This window comes from Hyperolius riggenbachi, chromosome 10, assembly GCF_040937935.1.
Source record: "Hyperolius riggenbachi isolate aHypRig1 chromosome 10, aHypRig1.pri, whole genome shotgun sequence".
NCBI lineage: Eukaryota > Metazoa > Chordata > Amphibia > Anura > Hyperoliidae > Hyperolius > Hyperolius riggenbachi.
The window spans coordinates 137,448,897-137,469,988 of record NC_090655.1 but is presented as its reverse complement, the minus strand read 5'-3'; the positions used below and the strand labels follow the sequence as shown (position 1 = coordinate 137,469,988).

Below are 21,092 nucleotides of genomic sequence, written 5' to 3'. Positions count from 1 at the left end.
CCCTTGACACATACATTGTGGCGTACTCTCTGTTTTTGTATAAATGCTCTTCAGGCATCTTTTCAAACATCCCTTTATAGTTTTAATTAGCTAAAAATATATAGTCAGGGTAATTTACCCATGATTTATGATTTTAATCCAAAAACTCACTGACGGACTATGATAAGTCCAAAATTTGAATCAAGCTAAATTTGGTCTTCAGGTATTCAGAAGTCATAAACTACCCCCTGAATATAGTTTAAATTAGTGCTGTAAACTATTTCAGAGAGAGGTTCTGAATTGAAGATAACACATATAAAAAAGGGCTCTTATCAAAGCATGTTGTGTCTGCTGGCTCTAAAACTCAGCAATTTTCTTAAAGCAGATGCGAGATGAAAAACTAACTATAACAAGTAACTTTTCTATAAATCTTATCTAAAGTTTAGATGGTTTACACAGCAAATGTAGCTGCAAACAGCTTTAATAGAATATGAATTTTTCTTCCTGTGATACAGTGACAGCAGCCATGTTGTTGTAAACATTACACAGAGGCAGGCTTATCTGCATCTTGAGCAAAAAAACCTAATCCCCCTCCTCTTCCCCTCTGCCTCTGAAATCTCTGGCTAGTAATACCTTCCCCTCCTCCTGCCCAGACTGAGCTCCCATGAGTCCTTGCTACTGTCTGAAAGTGCCTTGGCTCTCTGAAAATCTGTGGGCATGGATTGTTTAGTTTATAGGTAATTGGAGTATTAAAACAAAAACAAAAAAGTATTTGGCTTGAGGAATGCCCTATTAACAAAAGGAAAGGAACACAATTATGCAATAAATAAAAATGTATCTCGGATTCACTTTAAGCCTTTTGAATCTCCATTCAGTTCATTTTAACCGTGTACTGTTTGCACAGCTAGTGTACCTGTGGAGGTTTAGGCACCAGTTGACTGAATTAAGGGATTTGTTTATTTGTTAAATGTTTTCAAAAGTGAAAAAATATAATCCACATGCATTGCTAGCATGTACTCTGAAAAGCCAATCCTAATGCCAGTAATGGGTGAATTGGCAAGCAGTGCATAGGCCAGGATGCAAACAGGTCAGCAGGTCAAAGGAAACCCTGAAAGGTGCTAAATTATTCAGAGGATATCTATACACTTCATCACTTCCTTAAGCATTGGTATAATTTTTTAGAGTTAACATTCACAGTTTGACTTTGGAAAAATTACTATCACAAACCCAATCATGAAGAAGCTTATGATTTGATTTCACCACAATCAGACTCCCACTCCTTGTATAACCCAATAACATCCTTGCTTACTATTTAGTGACGATCAATGGGCCTGGTTTACAAAGGTTCTTCCAAGATGTAGAACAGTAAAGAATATAAGCAATCCTGCCAACTTGTTCTGGAATTATTAAAGATTGTCTTCTGTGAGATGTCAAACCTTTACAACACTAACAGCAAAGGTACCTGCGGCCTGCGGGCCTCAGATAAAGTCCACTTCACGTAGGGAGTCACAGACCAGAGTGAGGGCCCATCAATCCTCAAAAAAACTCCAATGCCGTAAATACAAATCCAGTCCAGACTCAACCAATCATGTGGGATTAATACTCTATGGACTTTTTGTTTATTGTAAGCGGTTAGACACACAGAAAGACCAGCACAAGGTTTCAGGCTACACGCCCTTTGTCAAGTGCTTGACAAAGGGCGTGTAGCCTGAAACGTTGTGCTGGTCTTTCTGTGTTGTCTAACCACTTACAATAAACACAAAGTTTATGGAGCATTAAACCCACACAATTGTTTGAGTCCGGACTGGATTTGTATTTACTGCTTTGAAACCTTTACAACAATTAATGCTAGATCCCATTACATCACAAGAAAGGTTGATTATACTGTACAGTTTGATATTCTGTACTGCAGGTCCAGAGTAGGGATGATCAATGAGATGCAAACAATTTCTCCTTGCATTTACATTTCATGTAAATATTATGCAGCTTTAACATGGACCATTTAGATTTGACAGGAAGTTATTCTGATTGGTCCATCTTCAAGCTGCATATAATTTACATAACATTTGAATGCAAGGAGAAATTATTTGCATCTCATTGATCATCCCTAGTCCAGAGTTCAGCCTTAAAAAAAGTTGGCAAAGTTTTTAGATATTCTTAAAGTGGATCCGAGACGAACTTTTGCATTCATCACTAATGAGCCCCTTACATAAAATTATTTGTATGGGGAACTTTCTGAATTTTTTTTTTTATTGCTAATAATTAATTTCAATTTTACTAAATAAGCCACGCCCCCTTAGATCTCCTAACGCCGCGGCGTCAGGTCCCATGCAGCTTTGAATCATGGGACCTGATTGTGGAGAGGAGGCTTTCTGTGAAGGGGCAAGCTTAGGAGGCAGCATGGGCGTTCCGGACAGGGGCTGCTGAAGTCACGCGATACTAGCGTGAGCAGCGTCACCTGTCATCTTGTCCGGCGATCAGAGCAGAGGATTAGGATCAGGACGGAGTGGTTGGCAAGCCCCCAACTGTGCCGAGTTGGGGGCCCCTCCCGCTATCCTGCTGCCACCCCCCCCCCCCCAATGTCCCGGGCTAGGCAGAGGCGAAAAAAATGATCAAGGCACCAGCCGCGCAATGCGGGGAGGGGGGCTGCATCATTCCTCCCTCCCTCCGGCTCTCTGCCTACTGTGTGTGTGTCCGGGATGCAGTTTGTGTTTGTGCAGCGGAGCGCGGTGTCACCTTACCGGTCCAAGCACTCGTACTGGCAGCCGGCTCTTCTCTGCTGGTTCCTGTTTACTATGACGTCATAGTAAACAGGAACCAGCAGAGTGAAGTCGGATACCGGTACGAGTGCTTGGACGGGTAAGGTGACACCGCGCTCCGCTGCACAAACACAAACTGCATCCGGGACACACACACAGTAGGCAGAGAGCATGAGGGAGGGAGGAATGATGCAGCCCCCCTCCCCGCATTGCGCGGCTGGTGCCTCGATCATTTTTTGCCTCCTCCCTACCCACATGCACCCTCTTCCCCACCCATGGGCACTCTACTCTCCACCCCTGGGCACCCTCCTCCCCACCCACATGCACCCCACTCTCCACCCCTGGGCACCCTCCTCCCCACCTATGGGCACTCTACTCTCCACCCCTGGGCACCCTCCTCCCCACCCACATGCACCCCACTCTCCACCCCTGGGCACCCTCCTCCCCACCTATGGGCACTCTACTCTCCACCCCTGGGCACCCTCCTCCCCACCTATGGGCACTCTACTCTCCACCCCTGGGCACCCTCCTCCCCACCCACATGCACCCCACTCTCCACCCCTGGGCACCCTCCTCCCCACCTATGGGCACTCTACTCTCCACCCCTGGGCACCCTCCTCCCCACCCATGGGCACCCTTCTCCCCACCCCTGGGCACCCTTCTCCCCACCCAAAATGGCACCCTCCTCCCCACCCCTGGGCACCCTACTCTCCACCCCTGGGCACCCTGCTCTCCACCCCTGGGCACCCTACTCTCCACCCCTGGGCACCCTTCTTCCCACCCAAAATGGCGCCCTCCTCCCCACCCCTGGGCACCCTACTCTCCACCCATGGGCACCCTACTCCCCACCCCTGGGCACCCTTCTCCCCACCCCTGGGCACCCTCCTCCCCACCCAAAGTGGCACCCTCCTCCCCACCCATGGGCACCCTACTCTCCACCCCTGGGCACCCTCATCCCCACCCCTGGGCACCCTCCTCCCCACCCAAAATGGCACCCTCCTCCCCACCCCTGGGCATCCTCTTCCCCACCCCTGGGCACCCTCCTCCCCACCCAAAATGGCACCCTCCTCCCCACCCCTGGGCATCCTCTTCCCCACCCCTGGGCACCCTACTCTCCACCCATGGGCACCCTACTCTCCACCCCTGGGCACCCTCCTCCCCACCCATGGGCACCCTACTCTCCACCCCTGGGCACCCTTCTCCGCACCCAAAATGGCACCCTCCTCCCCATCCACATGCACCCTACTCTCCACCCCTGGGCACCCTCCTCCCCACCCATGGGCACCCTACTCTCCACCCCTGGGCACCCTCATCCCCACCCATGGGCACCCTACTCTCCACCCCTGGGCACCCTTCTCCCCACCCAAAATGGCACCCTCCTCCCCATCCACACGCACCCTCCTCCCCACCCCTGGGCACCCTCCTCCCCACCCCTGGGCACCCTACTCTCCACCCATGGGCACCCTACTCTCCACCCCTGGGCACCCTCCTCCCCACCCATGGGCACCCTACTCTCCACCCCTGGGCACCCTTCTCCCCACCAAAAATGGCACCCTCCTCCCCATCCACACATACCCTCCTCCCCACCCCTGGGCACCCTCCTCCCCACCCCTGGGCACCCTCCTCCCCACCCCTGGGCACCCTACTCTCCACCCCTGGGCACCCTTCTCCCCACCCAAAATGGCACCTTTCTCCCCACCTACTGGCACCCTTCTCCCAAGCCACTGGCACCCTCTTTAGTGGAAAAAGGTCTGCTTACTCTTTAGTGCAGGCTTTCTCAACCAGGGTTCTCTGGAACCCCAGGGTTCCTTGAGTACTCTGCATCATACCTCCCAACATTTAGGAAAGGGAAAGTGGGACATTAAGGCCACACCCCTAACCACGCCCCCAATGGGCAGCACGGTGGCGTAGTGGTAAGCTCTCTCGCCTTGCAGCGCTGGGTCCCTGGTTCGAATCCCAGCCAGGGCACTATCTGCTAAGAGTTTGTATGTTCTCTCCGCGTCTGCGTGGGTTTCCTCCGGGCACTCCGGTTTCCTCCCACATTCCAAAAACAAACGGATAAGTTAATTGGCTCCCCCTAAAAAAAATTGCCCTAGACTACAGTACTTACACTACATAATATAGACATATGGCAATGGTAGGGATTAAATTGTGAGCTCCTTTGAGGGACAGTTAGTGACAAGATATATATATACACACTCTACAGCGCTGTGTAATATGTTGGCACAATATATATATACTAAATAATAATAATAATAGTCCCGCATTCCATAAAGAAGGTTTAAAGAAATAAAAAAAAAAATTATCGAGGAGGCAATATAAGATGCAGAATGCCGGTAATCACAATGTATATTCATTCGTACCTCCCTCCCTTCCTCCCTCCGAATGTGCCCCCGTGTCCCCCTGTTTGCAGAGTATAAAGTGCGGAGCGGCATTCATCTTACCGTTCATCCTCGCCGGCATCTGGCTCTATTGATTCCTGCTTCCTGTGACGTCACAGGAAGCAGAATGAAGCCGATGCCGGCGAGGATGAATGGTAAGATGAACGCCGCTCCGCTGCGCACTTTATACTCTGCAAACAGGGGGACACGGGGGCACATTCGGAGGGAGGGAGGTACGAATGAATATACATTGTGATTACTGGCATTCTGCATCTTATATTGCCGGCTGGCGCCTCGATCTTTTCTCCCTGCTCTCTGCCCATTGCCGGTGGCCGGGACATAAGGGGGCCACATCAGGATTGCGGGAGAGCCCCCCAAAAATGTGGAAAACCTCAAGGGTGCTGTGTGTGTATATTAGACCTGAATGATATGGCCTATTACTCCTCACAAGTGCTGTAAACCCGCAGCTGAACTCTGGTCCCCTACCTTTCATGTCCCTACCTCTCCCTCTAGATTGCAAGCGTTTGGGCAGGGTCCTCCCTGCTTGTGTCCTACCCATGCTATGCATTTGAGTGAACTCGACTTGCCTAATCTTCATGCTACATCCAGTGACTGACTAAGCATTACCTTGTACTCATACTGTGCTGTGTGATATGGTTTTTCTTGTATTCCTGTACAGGGCCGGCCTTAGGTTTCACAGCGCCCTGAGCGTAACCAGATTTTGGTGCCCCCCCCCCCCAATTAGTGTATCTAGCAGCATAAGCATATTCCCCCTTTAGCGTAGGGAGGTTGGGGATGGGGAGCCTTACTTTTTGCTGGTCAGTATTCTCTTCTTACTGTCTGCAGAGCAGTCTGCAGACTTAGTGCCAGTGTAGGTGCCAGGATTCTGGGAGCAGGAGAGGAGAAGGTCTCGTCACTCAGGACATTGTCACAGGGCTGGTGGCACACGTGCTGCGCGCTTCTCTGCAGCAGCGTGGGGCTCAGCGCGCCTCCGTCCATCCTGATTCCTGACATATAGCTATAAGTCCCCCCAGTATAGGTAGCCAGGCATAGGTGACCCAGTAAAGGTAGCCAGCTATTGATCCCCCCAGTATAGGTTAGCCAAGTAGGTGCCCCCAGTATAGGTAGCCAGTGCAGTTGCCCCAGTATAGGTTAGATAGGCATGTGTACCAGATATAGGTTAGATAGGTAGGTGCCCCCAGTACAGGTTAGATAGGTAGCTGCCCCCAGTGTATAGGTTAGATAGGTAGGTACCTGCAATATAGGTTAGATAGGTAGGTACCTGCAATATAGGTTAGATAGGTAGGTACCTGCAATATAGGTAAGATAGGTAGGTACCCGCTATATAGGTTAGATAGGTAACTGACCCAGTATAGGTTAGATAGGTAGCTGCCCCCAGTATAGGTTAGATAGGTAGGTACCACCAGTATAGGCTAGATAGGTAGGTACCCCCAGTATAGGCTAGATAGGTAGGTACCCCCAGTATAGGCTAGATAGGTGGGTGTCCCCAGTATAGGTTAGATAGGTAGCTGCCCCCAGTATAGGCTAGATAGGTAGGTACCCCCAGTATAGGTTAGATAGGTAGCTGCCCCCAGTATAGGCTAGATAGGTAGCTGCCCCCAATATAGGTTAGATAGGTAGGGACCCCCAGTATAGGTTAGATAGGTAGCTGCCCCCAGTATAGGTTAGATAGGTAGCTGCCCCCAGTATAGGTTAGATAGGTAGGTACCCCCAGTATAGGCTAGATAGGTAGGTACCCCCAGTTTGGGTTAGATAGGTAGGTGCCCCCAGTATAGTTTAGATAGGTAGCTGCCCCCAGTATAGATTAGATAAGTAGTTGCCCCCAGTATAGGCTAGATAGGTAGTTGCCCCCAGTATAGGCTAGATAGGTAGGTACCCCCAGTATAGGTTAGGAAGGTAGGTACCCCCAGTATAGGCTAGATAGGTAGGTACCCCCAGTATAGGCTAGATAGGTAGGTTCCCTCAGTATAGGCTACTTAGGTAGGTACCCTCCCTCCCCTCATACTAGAGCCGCAGCTGCGGGGAGGGCGGCCCGACCTCTTCCTCCCTTCCTCTCCTGGGCCGCCCTCCGTGCGCCCCCTCCGATACACAGTGCAGAGTGCAGCAAGAAGCATTAAGTAGAGCAACTCACCTCCCTGGATCCGAGCGCCGTTCTCTTGCCGCTGGTCTTCTCCTGTACATAGCCGCTGATACACACTAAACTTCCTGTTTACAGGAAGTTTAGTGTGTATCAGCGGCTATGTACAGGAGGAGACCAGCGGCAAGAGAACGGCGCTCGGATCCAGGGAGGTGAGTTGCTCTACTTAATGCTTCTTGCTGCACTCTGCACTGTGTATCGGAGGGGGCGCACGGAGGGGGCGCACGGAGGGCGGCCCAGGAGAGGAAGGGAGGAAGAGGTCGGGCCGCCCTCCCCGCAGCTCCCTCTCCATCACGGAAGCCGCATGGACCTGTTCGCCCCCATCTCCCCCAGCAGCGGCACCAGGGGGCGGAGCGCGACGGACCAGGCCGGGCAGCAGCGAGACAGGCGGCAGGAGCGCCCCCCTAGAAGCCGGCGCCCTGAGCGATCGCTCAGGTCGCTCAGGTCAAAGGCCGGCCCTGTTCCTGTATTGTCATATTGCTGTATGTCACCCCTAAATATTTTCAGTAAACAAATGTCCAGTGCTGCATAATATTTTGGCGCTTTATACATAATATATATATATATATATATATATATATATATATATATATATATATATATATATATATATATATATATATATACACACATATATATATATATATATATATATATATACACACATATATATATATATATATATATATATATATATATCTGTGTAAATCCAGGAACAGCTGTATGCCTGTCTTCTTCCACAGTTTGTGTTCCAATACCCTGCTTCCTTATCACACAGGAGAGCCCCAGCACACACTGAGCATGCACGGGATTTCGGAGGCAAGGGGAGGGAGAGGGAAATGTAGGGGAGGGAAGGGGGAGTGTAGGGAAGTGGAGTTTGCACAGTCTGAGGTGTGGAGATAAAGATAAGATTGCCTGTGTAATGATTACAAGTAGAACATGACAGCTCTCATTGTATAACAGGAAAATATATTTATATACTGATGAAGGTGTTTGCTGATAGTTTACTCTGTAAACTATCTAAACTTACCGTATTTTTCGGACTATAAGACGCACTTTTTCTCCCCTGAAAGTGGGGGGAAAAAGTCCCTGCGTCTTATAGTCCGAATGTGCAGCCAGGTGTCCTCCACAGGCAGCGCCCAGCGTGTGATGGATGGGGCTCCAGCTTTCTTCCCAGCACTTCCCCATGGAGCAGCACACAGGCTCCCTGAATGCCCTGTGCTCGCTCTGTGATTGGCGGCAAGTCAGCAACCTCTTCGGTGGCTCCATCTGTATAACTGCCTCCACTGAGTAAACTGTTTCCCCGCTGCCGCTATAACCCATCTTCCCCTCACCATGTGGGCCAATCCTCCACTGCTGCTGACACCCGGTGCAGATATCCGGACCAAACAGCTTCCTCTCACCCGGGCACACCACGCGGACCAATCCTCCAGTGACATGCAGCTCCACCACCATGCGATGACCGTTTCCCCGCCGCTGTTGAGACCAGCTACCCGCCGCCAGGACCCGGACCAATCAGCATCCATTCACCCGGGTGCACCACATGGGCCAATCCTCCAGCGGCTGCAGCTCAACCAGCATCAGCGCTGAGCTGACCGTTTCCCTGCCGCCGTTGCGATCAGTTACCCGCCGCCGAGACCCGAACCAATCAGCTTCCTTTCACTCAGGTGCACCACGTGGGCCAATCCTCCAGCGGCTGCAGCTCCATCAACGCTGAGATGACCATTTCCCCGCGGCTGTTGCGATCAGTTACCCGCCGCCGAGACCCGGACCAATCATCTTCCTTTCACTCGGGTGCACCATGTGGGCCAATCCCCGCCGCTATTGACCTGTTCTCCTGCCGTTGTCGGACCGGTGAGCTGCCTCTCACTACGTGGGCAGCTTCTGCTGATCCCCTGTTCACTACCACTGATTAGACCGCCGCTGCTGGAAGACCCAGGCCGATCCAGGACCATTAACAGCACACTGAAGCCCTGCCCTGGTGAATGTACTATAATGTATGTTGGGGAGACAGTATAGCTTAGTGTAGTTTGTTGGGACAGTATACTTTAATGTATTTAGTGGGGACAGTGTAGCTTTGTGTGGGTTGTGGGGTCAATGCAGTTTAGTGTATATAGTGGGGACAGTGTAGCTTAGTGTGGGTTGTGTAGCTTAGTCTAGGTTGTGGGGACAGTGTAGCTTAGTGTAGGTTGTGGGGACAGTGTAGCTTAGTGTAGGATGTGGGGACAGTGTAGCTTAGTGTATATTGTGTGGACAGTGTAGCTTAGTGTAGGTTGTGGGGACAGTGTAGCTTAGTGTATATTGTGTGGACAGTGTAGCTTAGTGTAGGATGTGGAGACAGTGTAGCTTAGTGTAGGTTGTGGGTATATAGTGCATCTTACTGTAGGTTGTGGGGGCAATAGGGGTTAGTGTAGCTGGGCAGTGAAGTTTAAATAGATACAGCTTGGGGAGAGAGGGAAGGACCATAAGACGCCTCTATACTAGAGACGCACCAGGTTCTGTATTTTTTTCCATGATTTTTGTCCTCTGAAACTAGGTGCGTCTTATAGTCCAGAGCGTCTTATAGTCCGAAAAATACGGTAACTAAACTAAATAAAGACAAATTACTTTTTATAGATAGTTTTTCACCTCGGATCCGCTTTAAAGCCAAAATCTGAAATATACGGTACATCACAAATTTCTGAAAAGTACAGTACTTCGCTTTGTTGTTCTAGATGAAGTATTGGGTGTCAGATGAACTGCTTAGCCGTCCTAAGGGAATGGCACTATTTATATGCCAAAGCCAAAGATTTAAAAGGGGAAGTAAACTAAGAGGATGAAGGTAAACCCTGACAGATTGTGTATAATTTGAATTCAAAATAAATAAAGGAAACACAAATAACAGTTTATCTTAGCATTTATTAACTCTAATGATAATCAGCTCTTTACCAGCTGTCTTGAGGTTTCAAATCTGGCACCCATTGTGACAAGAGCTTTCAATGGGAAGATCTAAAGCCTTCTGATTAGAGGTTAACCTCCATGAATGGAAGTAGTTCATCTGCAGAACAGGTTGGAAATGGGCTGTGTACATCTAAGCTGCCAACAGTCTTTTCATTTCTGTTCTTTAAAGAAGCCAACTTGGGAATTATGTCATAGAAAAATGCACTCAGCACCATTATGTTTTTGTATGAAGTTGTGTATCACATAACCTAAAAAAATAACTTGTAGATTTTGTATATGTTTCAATTTTGCAGCTGATAATGAGTGGCAGTAAAGTGGCAAGCTATGCATTACATTTCAAAGAATGATTTTGGTATTTTCATACACAAAAAACAACTTTATGGAAACGTCTCTATTGGCTTACGGTGTCTAAAACACATTACAGTCATTTGATCATAAATAGTTTGTGACGCAGTAGTGACATAAGAACATTATTTGAAAGTTTACCTTGCACAATAAAAGGCCATGATATTTGCATATAAAGGAGAAAGCCTCATACACGTGAATCCCTAGTGCGACAGTTCAGAGCCAAGTCTGTATTGATATGTCGCTAGCCTGCAGGCTAGTAACCCATTCTATTATATGGAGAGGGAGGAGGGCCAATGGTGAGGTGCATGATGGAGTGTCAGAGCGCTGTTTGGGTATGAAAGCAATGCTCTTTAGCCTGTGCTCAGCCAAGCTGATTTACCAAGCAGATCACTCACGCATACATCTGGTGGGATCAGGGACCGCTGTATGCATGCTAGATTGTTGGCAAAAGAAGCCCAGTTAAAGGCACATCTCTTTAGTGCATTAGGATGCTGATTACCACTAATGGCACTGCTTGAGGGGTAGCATCTAGCGGGCGGGAATGGGTTGATGTGCTCAGTGTGACTTCTCTACTCTAGTGAAGTGATAGGAAAAAACAGGTTTTAATTAAAAACTGCAACTGTCAGATACATTTACAAAGACTTAAAAATACTGTATTTTTTGGACTATACAGGATCTTCTCAAAAAATTAGCATATTGTGATAAAGTTCACTATTTTCTGTAATGTACTGATAAACATTAGACTTTCATATATGTTAGATTCAAATACACACAACTGAAGTAGTTCAAGCCTTTTATTGTTTTAATATTGATGATTTTGGAATACAGCTCATGAAAACCCCAAATTCCTATCTCAAAAAATTAGCATATTTCATCCGACCAATAAAAGAAAAGTGTTTTTAAAACAAAAAATGTCAACCTTCAAATAATTATGTTCAGTTATGCACTCAATACTTGGTTGGGAATCCTTTTGCAGAAATGACTGCTTCAATGCGGCGTGGCATGGAGGCAATCAGCCTGTGGCACTGCTCAGGTGTTATGGAGGCCCAGGATGCTTCGATAGCGGCCTTAAGCTCATCCAGAGTGTTGGGTCTTGCGTCTCTCAACTTTCTCTTCACAATATCCCACAGATTCTCTATGGGGTTCAGGTCAGTAGAGCAGACAGGCCAATTGAGCACAGTAATACCATGGTCAGTAAACCATTTACCAGTGGTTTTGGCACTGTGAGCAGGTGCCAGGTCATGCTGAAAAAGTGAAATAGTCATCTCCATAAGGAGGAGGGAGGAGGGAGGTGGGAGCCCTCAAGAGGCTAATTAAAATCTCCCTAGCAGAGTGTGTAGCAGCTGTCCCATAACTAATTAGTGTAGGCAGACAACTGAGTCAAATGGTATAAGGACCTAGCTTGGAGGAGGGAGGGTGGGCGGGTCCTCCAGCAGTGTGTTTGGCAATAACATGTCTGCTGACAGTGATATGGAGGGTCAAAGTTTTGCTCAATAGAGCATTATGGGGGGAATCGAACTTCCGCAAAAGTTCGCCTGATGTAGGCGAACGCGAACCCCCAAAGTTCACCTGGAACCGTTCGCTGGCGAACTGTTCGCGACATCTCTAATCAGTATCTATGCTGACCCCAGTCATCCCGTGCACCATACCTCTTTGGTACACTTCAGTGGAAAACCCTGGCAAGGCAAGCAAATATTTCAGAGCTCTGGTGCATGTTGCAAGTGCAGTTAGATGCATGACATGCCATCTTGCACTGTTATGCATGGTGCTGGGTTACTGTACGGTACTGGTTACTCCAGGTTTTTGAAAGCAAATATATTCCAATATTCTAGAACTTTTTTTGCTGTCTGTGAGAAAATTTGCTGTGCAAATGAATTTCAGCATGCACAGTGTTAGTACGAGCAGGCACAGCTCATTTACAAATACCTGACCTAGAAAATATCACTGTGGTGCCATATCTAGGTCCTAGGTAAAAAATGGGCTCTCAATAGAGGGTCTTCAAGAGACGTCTTCTGCAGGGGTCCTTTGGGGAGAAATGTTTACAGTTTAGAAGGCACCATGCGTTTTGTGTAATTCATAGGAGATGTGCAACAAGATATAGTGTACTGATGAGGATATTATTATATCTGTTCCCCATAGGAGCCAGGACTTGATCCCTCAGGAGACGGTTCAGGGCTGAGTGCTGTACAGATGCATCGGTAGACTGTAGGCTAGCAACATGTTCTGTTGTTAGGGATGGTGGTAGAGGGATGATGATGCAGCGCACAATGGAGCGGTAGAGGTAATGAGAATCTCAACCTGCGCTCAGACAACATAATCCGGCTGTTCAGTTCTCTCACTGACACATTAGGGTCCCCGTACACAGGCTAGATTCTTGATATCGGCATGTGTATGTAGCCTTACAGCTTTTCTGTTGATATGTATTGATCTTGCTTTTATGTCCAAACTACAAAATGTTAACTTCCAACTTCTTGTACACCTGATCCTGTGTTTTACAAATAAGCCATGTATTTCCTCTTCCTGCGTGTATTAGCTGGCCAGCTGGGGATGCTAGCCACGGTATAAGATTTTACAATGAAAACATGTTTTCCATTAGCATTGAGGATCTATGTATGTACCACAAGAGTTCTTACCTTAACTATCCCTTCAACTCACTCTGAAATCTTTCAAAAGTAACAGAAGAGGATGGTGCTGCTGTAATACTCATCTAAAACACACATTATATAGCTTCCCTCTAAAAGAGAAAAAAGCAAAGTTGAATCAAATTGGCTCAACTTCTTGGTTGAATTCCCACCTGGGAAAAAAGGCTTTCAAATATCTAGGTAATGTCTTCAATTAGCTAGGAGAAAAAAAATCTTAACCTTGAGCCTTTGTCATATTTCTCATTACCGGAACACTTAACAGTATTCCTTGAAAGAAAACAGATCCTTTTACACCTGCTTAATTCTCCAGCCTTATTCATTCAAGCTTTCACAGTTTTTTGTTATCCCAGGTAGTGACAGGAGCCTGCAGACCTGTGTATAAAAGGTTAAGATGCTAATTACTAAGCAATTTATGGGTTACCTGCAGGAAATACAAAAGAAATATGTCTTTTAGATTCAGTCCTTCTGTTTTTCCCCTTTCTTTTTTTCAATACAGTAAGCACACTCCTGGGAGAGCAAAGAGGCGAGAGGCCTGATCCATCTGGGTGATGTGGAAGAAAGGTTAATTTGTAGCTGTGAAATGTACAAGTGCCCTTCTTTAAACAAATATTGATTTAAATCTGCTTGGGTATCTTTTTCTGTCAGGGGTGTATTTGCAAGATATTGTTGGAAGATGACAAGGGCATTAGAACAAATGGCACAAATAAGCAGGGCAGGCAATAAAGACGACATTCTCATTTGATAGAAGCGCTCTGTCTACAGAACATTTTGCCAATATTCAGGCCAGCTGCAGAGGTGTACCATTTTTCCAGACACTACAATTCTAGAAACTGGCAAGGTTCTAAAAAAATTTGCATAGTCAGTCGAATTGCGCACTCTATAGTTTTTTACACAGCTTTATTAAAGAGACTTTGAAGCGAGTCTAAATTCACTTTTTTAACATGCAGTCATGTTAAGAACTATAACCCCTGCTAAAATGCAGCTATCCCACGGCAAAACTAGGGGTTTATACCCCCCAAAATAATTTAGACTCGCTTCAGAGTCTCTTTAAACCAGATTGGGTCGAATTGTGATTTTTTTTTTTCCCAAAATTAACCAAAATGAACAAGTAAACATGAAAGTGTTATGACTTATTAAAGGGAAGGTCCAAGCACAAAAAAAAAAAATGAGTTTTACTTACCTGGGGCTTCTACCAGCCCCATGCAGCCATCCTGTGCCCTCGTAGTCACTCACTGCTGCTCCAGTCCCCCGCTGGCAGCTTTCTGACCTCGGAGGTCAGGGCCGAATTGCGTACATTTTTACACATTCCCGCTAGTGCAGGAACATTAACACATACATTTTTACGCGTTAGTGGTGCAACGCGTACATTTTTCTTCCTGCACTAGCTGGAATGCGTAAAAATGTATGCAATGTGGCCCTGACCTCCGAGGTCAGAAAGCTGCCAGCGGGGGACTGGAGCAGCAGTGAGTGGCTACGAGGGCACAGGATGGCTACATGGGGCTGGTAGAAGTCCCAAGTAAGTGAAACTCATTTTTTTTTTTTGCTTGGACCTTCCCTTTAAGCAAATTGAAAATTGACTTGTGACGGGATGAGATAAACCTAATTACATATCATACTTCTTGCCTGAAATTTATTTCTGTTTTACTGTACTCTAAATGTAAAAAAAGCTAGTTATTATCTATGCATATAAGCTTGTTGAACAGGTTGTGGAAAACTACATGTCCTGAAAAGGTAAATAGCAGCTAAAAAAAACCTTTTATCTGACTGAAAATCAGGTCTGATATGGTTTTACTGCTGAATAGTTCAAAGCATCATTTCTTCTGCTTATTTTACACCTATGTGAAGCAGATTTTACAACGGACTGTCATGGCTGCTGTTTAGAATGCAGTCTTAATGCAGCCCACAAACTGAACGTACAAATAAGACACTCCGTTCCATGTTACTAATGTTCTTCATTGAATCCTTTTTTTATGGATTTTATTTTTATTTTTGGCACTATACGAGATGCACTATACACTATGCTGGGCTGCCATTTTACACTATTTTTTGCTTTCATTTTTATGAATGAACATGGCTCCTGATTGGAGTCATGTTCATTCATTCCCATGCACTTCAATTGGCTTGGGGAACACATGTTCCCCTTCACCAATCCCCCACATGCAAATCCCATTGTGAATGAGTGGTGAGCTTGGGCACACACCCACCACTAACTGAAGGAAGGTACCGGAACATTCTGTTTAAGTAAGTGAGGCTCAATATGGATGTACCAGTACATCCAGATTAAGTTAAGAGGTTAACCAATACCTCTTGCAGCTGTCCTTTCGATTCTTTGCCTCTGAGAGCTTTTTCACATGAGTCAGTTACATTGTGATAACATTTCAACACAGCATAGCTGAAAAGACGCACTGGCCATACAGTGAGGCATACAGTACAATGAAAGTATGCCTCACTGCTACTGTACACCTGTCTCAGTTAACGCATGGTATGCCATGCATCACAGTTTTGGAACCTGCAGCACCACACTCCATTAGAAATGCCCCATCGGAATATCATTGCATTGTGATGCAATGGAGCCTTATACATTTCAGCTGCGAGCACACTTTGCAGAATTGCATATGTTTTTCAGTAGTTCACTCCTGAAAAAAATGGCATGCAATTCTGGCAAAAAGCAAAATGGGTATTAACCTCATTAGATGGAAACCTCTGGATAGTCCAGAGGCATCCCTGTTGTTTTTTGGTGTACTGTTCCAGCACAGTATCTAGTGTTGGGCGAACATCTAGATGTTCGGGTTCGGGCCGAACAGGCCGAACATGGCCGCGATGTTCGGGTGTTCGACCCGAACTCCGAACATAATGGAAGTCAATGGGGACCCGAACTTTTGTGGTTTGTAAAGCCTCCTTGCATGCTACATACCCCAAATTTACAGGGTATGTGCACCTTGGGAGTGGGTACAAGAGGAAAAAAAAATTAGCAAAAAGAGCTTATAGTTTTTGAGAAAATCGATTTTAAAGTTTCAAAGGGAAAACTGTCTTTTAAATGCGGGAAATGTCTGTTTTCTTTGCACAGGTAACATGTTTTTTGTCGGCATGCAGTCATAAATGTAATACATATAAGAGGTTCCAGGAAAAGGGACCGGTAACGCTAACCCAGCAGCAGCACACGTGATGGAACAGGAGGAGGGTGGCGCAGGAGGAGAAGAAGGCCACGCTTTGTGAGACACAACAACCCCGGCCTTGCATGAGGGCAAGAAGCGTGCGGATAGCAGGCTTTGTACCGCCATGCAGTCATAAATGTAATAAAGATAAGTGGTTCAATAAACAGGGACCACGCGGCAACGCTAACCCAGCAGCAGCAGACGTGATGGAACAGGAGCAGGCGCAGGAGGAGAAGGCCACGCTTTGTGAGACACAACAACCCAGGCCTTGCATGAGGGCAAGAAGCGTGCGGATAGCATGCTTTGTACCGCCATGCAGTCATAAATGTAATAAAGATAAGTGGTTCAATAAACAGGGACCACGCGGCAACGCTAACCCAGCAGCAGCAGACGTGATGGAACAGGAGGAGGCGCAGGAGGAGAAGGCCACGCTTTGTGAGACACAACAACCCCGGCCTTGCATGAGGGCAAGAAGCGTGCGGATAGCATGCTTTGTACCGCCATGCAGTCATAAATGTAATAAAGATAAGTGGTTCAATAAACAGGGACCACGCGGCAACGCTAACCCAGCAGCAGCAGACGTGATGGAACAGGAGCAGGCGCAGGAGGAGAAGGCCACGCTTTGTGAGACACAACAACCCAGGCCTTGCATGAGGGCAAGAAGCGTGCGGATAGCATGCTTTGTACCGCCATGCAGTCATAAATGTAATAAAGATAAGTGGTTCAATAAACAGGGACCACGCGGCAACGCTAACCCAGCAGCAGCAGACGTGATGGAACAGGAGGAGGCGCAGGAGGAGAAGGCCACGCTTTGTGAGACACAACAACCCAGGCCTTGCATGAGGGCAAGAAGCGTGCGGATAGCATGCTTTGTACCGCCATGCAGTCATAAATGTAATAAAGATAAGTGGTTCAATAAACAGGGACCACGCGGCAACGCTAACCCAGCAGCAGCAGACGTGATGGAACAGGAGCAGGCGCAGGAGGAGAAGGCCACGCTTTGTGAGACACAACAACCCAGGCCTTGCATGAGGGCAAGAAGCGTGCGGATAGCATGCTTTGTACCGCCATGCAGTCATAAATGTAATAAAGATAAGTGGTTCAATAAACAGGGACCACGCGGCAACGCTAACCCAGCAGCAGCAGACGTGATGGAACAGGAGCAGGCGCAGGAGGAGAAGGCCACGCTTTGTGAGACACAACAACCCAGGCCTTGCATGTGGACAAAAAGCGTGCGGATATAGCAGCAATGCTTTTTGCCGCCATGCAGTCATAAATGTAATACAGATGAGAGGTTCAATAAACAGGGCCCGGAAACGCAACACCATCCCAGATGTTCATTGGTCATGTTACTTGGTTGGGGTCCTGGAGTGTTGCGTAGTCATTTCCAATCCAGGATTGATTCATTTTAATTTGAGTCAGACGGTCTGCATTTTCTGTAGAGAGGCGGATACGCCGATCTGTGACGATGCCTCCGGCAGCACTGAAACAGCGTTCCGACATAACGCTGGCTGCCGGGCAAGCCAGCACCTCTATTGCGTACATTGCCAGTTCGTGCCAGGTGTCTAGCTTCGATACCCAATAGTTGAAGGGTGCAGATGGATGGTTCGACACAGCTACGCCATCTGACATGTAGTCCTTGACCATCTTCTCCAGGCGATCGGTGTTGGAGGTGGATCTGCACGCTTGCTGTTCAGTGGGCTGCGGCTGCATGGGTGTCAGAAAATTTTCCCACTCCAAGGACACTGCCGATACCATTCCCTTTTGGGTACTAGCTGCGGCTTGCGTTGTTTGCTGCCCTCCTGGTTGTCCTGGGTTTGCGGAAGTCAGTCTGTCTGCGTACAACTGGCTAGAGGAGGGGGAGGATGTCAATCTCCTCTCTAAAGTCTCCACAAGGGCCTGCTGGTATTCTTCCATTTTGACCTGTCTGACTCTTTCTTCAAGCAGTTTTGGAACATTGTGTTTGTACCGTGGATCCAGAAGGGTATAAACCCAGTAATTGGTGTTGTCCAGAATGCGCACAATGCGTGGGTCACGTTCAATGCAGTCTAGCATGAATTGAGCCATGTGTGCCAGAGTCCTACCAGAATCCTCATCATCCTCTTGTGAGCGTTGTGATAGTTGTTGTGATGCATCATAGTCGTCACCTTCCTCCTGGTCTGCTTCTGCTGACCATTCGCGTTGAATTGTGGAAGTCCAACGTGCACCGCTCTGGCCCTCGTCAGTGGTGGCATGAAATTCCTGCTCCAACTCCAGCTGTTCCTCCTCCTCTTCTTCGTCATAGCTGCTGGGGCCAGCGTTCCCTGAGGCGGATGGCCTGATGTTGGTACCATCACGCTGATCGTTTTCTCCTTCAGATTCCCCCAGTTGCATCATGACAGCTGTTTCCTTGATTTTTAACATCGACCTCTTCAGTAAACACAGCAGTGGTATGGTAATGCTGACTGAAGAGTTGTCACTGCTCACAAGCAACGTGGATTGCTCAAAATTTTGGAGGACTTGGCAGAGGTCCAACATGTTGGCCCAATCGGATCCACAGAAGCTTGGCAGCTGGCCGGATGCGCCTCGGTACTGCGCCGTCATGTACTGGACCACTGCACTCTTCTGCTCGCAAAAGCGGGCTAGCATGTGCAGCGTAGAATTCCAGCGCGTAGGGACATCACACAGCAAGCGATGGTGGGGGAGATTGAAGCGCTCCTGCATCTTGGCGAGTGCCCCCGAAGCAGTACTGGAATTTCTACAATGTTTGGACACTCGACGCACCTTCAACAGCAGATCGGGCACGCCTGGGTATGTCCTCAGGAACCGCTGAACTACTAGGTTCATCACGTGCGCCAGGCAAGGGATGTGTGTCAGCTTAGCCAACCTTAAAGCGCGAATGAGATTACTCCCATTATCACACACAACCATGCCCGGTTTCAGGTCCAGCGGTGCCAGCCACAAATCCGTCTGTTCCTTTATTCCCCTCCAAATTTCCTCCCCTGTGTGCTGCTTATCCCCAAGGCAGATTAGCTTCAGCAACGCTTGCTGACGCATGCCAACAGCTGTGCTGCACTGCTTCCACGATCCTACTGCTGCTGGGTTAGCGTTTCCGGATGAGGTACAGCTTTGAGATGCGTTGGAGGAGAAGGAGTCAGAGAGGTAGGTGCTGCTGTTATCCAGTGGGAGGGACGGCGGTGCAGCTGTTTGTGGCGTGGGCAACACCCGTGCCGTAGCAGGTGAGGAATCGCTGCCAGGCTCCACAAGGTTCACCCAGTGCGCGGTAAGGGAGATGTATCGACCCTGGCCGAACGCACTCGTCCAGGTGTCAGTGGTGAGGTGAACCTTGCAGGCAACGGCATTCTTCAAGCTTCGGGTTATTTTGCTGACCACGTGCTCATGCAACTCAGGCACTGCAGAGCGTGCAAAGTGGTAGCGGCTGGGAACCACGTAACGTGGGATGGCCACTGACATCATGCCCTTGAAGCTGTTTGTCTCCACCAATCGATATGGCAGCATTTCGCAGGCCAGAAGCTTGGCTATGCTGGCTGTTACTGCCACGGCCCGGGGGTCATTTGCTGGCAATTTCCTCTTGCGCTCAAACATCTCCGACACAGACAACTGAACCGTAGCGCTGCACACGGAAGGGCTGTTGGTTGTTGTGTTTGATGAACACTGGGAGACCTCAAGAGCACTACTCCGGAAAGTGACAGTGTCAGCGTCGTCTGATGTTTGTGAATGTTGTGAACCACGCAATGGCTGGGCTACTGCTGCTGCTGAGGCGGGTCTGGTGGTGAGTCTGGTGAACCCAAGGGAGGCAGTGTTGTTTCTGGTACCCTGTCCTGACGCGTTTGCCCAAAGAGTGGGATGTTTGGATAGCATGTGACGGCTCATGCTGGTGGTGGAGAGGTTGTTAATATTTTTCCCCCTGCTCAGGCGGGTCTTGCACACCTTGCAAATCGCCATGGTAACATCCTCAGTGCAGTCTTCAAAGAAAGCCCAGACTTTGGAGCACCTGCCTCCTTGCTGGCGATTTCTGTTTGCTCCTCTTTTGCCTCTCACTTGAACTTCCACGCTTGTGGTGCCTGAAATTGCGCGCCGCCTACCTTGTGGCACAAGGCGAACTCGTGCAGCAGTGTGTTCTTCAACAGACTCATCTGTGCTGCTGCTACGACGGCGATGTTCTCGTTCACAAACAAAATCTGGGTCTCTGTCCACATTGTCCATACCCTCCTCTTCCATCTCCTCAAACTCGTCATATGTCATTGTGGGCCACCGCCGTGGAGTAGAGCTCCCCACAACAACCTCTGCGCAGCACACTCCAACGTCGTCTTCCAGATCTTGTCGGCCGACCTCCTGCAATTGCAACCCCTCCTGCCCAAATTGCTCTGGGATTTGGGTTTCCGAGTCCTCTTCGGACTCGCCTTGTATTTCAGTGCGCGGTGCATTTCCCACAGTTAACGGTTGTGAATCCAGGCACAACATTTCTGGCTGTTCCTCCATTGACCTTTGAAAGGTGGAAGTTTGTTGGGCTGGGAATAGCTCCTGCGAATACCCCATTGTGTCCTGAGGTAATTCATCGGACTGGTTATCTGGCAGTTGTGTGCGTGGTGTCGCTGCCGGTTGTGTCAGCTTTGTGCCCACTGGCTCCTTGTAACTGGCTGAGGACTCGGACCTCGTGCGTGATGTGCTGGTGCTGCTTAACCCACTGCTGGACGCTTGAGAGGTCATCCAAGTAATTATCTGGTCCT

General features: G+C 48.2%; 1 long non-coding RNA gene across 2 annotated transcripts in view; it reads right to left on the bottom strand.

Moving 5' to 3' along the window:
- Positions 1 to 21,092, bottom strand: part of LOC137535667 (uncharacterized) — a 95,219-nt gene that overhangs the window by 59,713 nt on the left and 14,414 nt on the right. For both annotated transcript variants that reach the window (XR_011024430.1, XR_011024431.1), the window contains one exon: positions 13,199 to 13,299. This is a non-coding gene — a long non-coding RNA (uncharacterized lncRNA). The remainder of the gene's footprint in view (positions 1 to 13,198; positions 13,300 to 21,092) is intronic.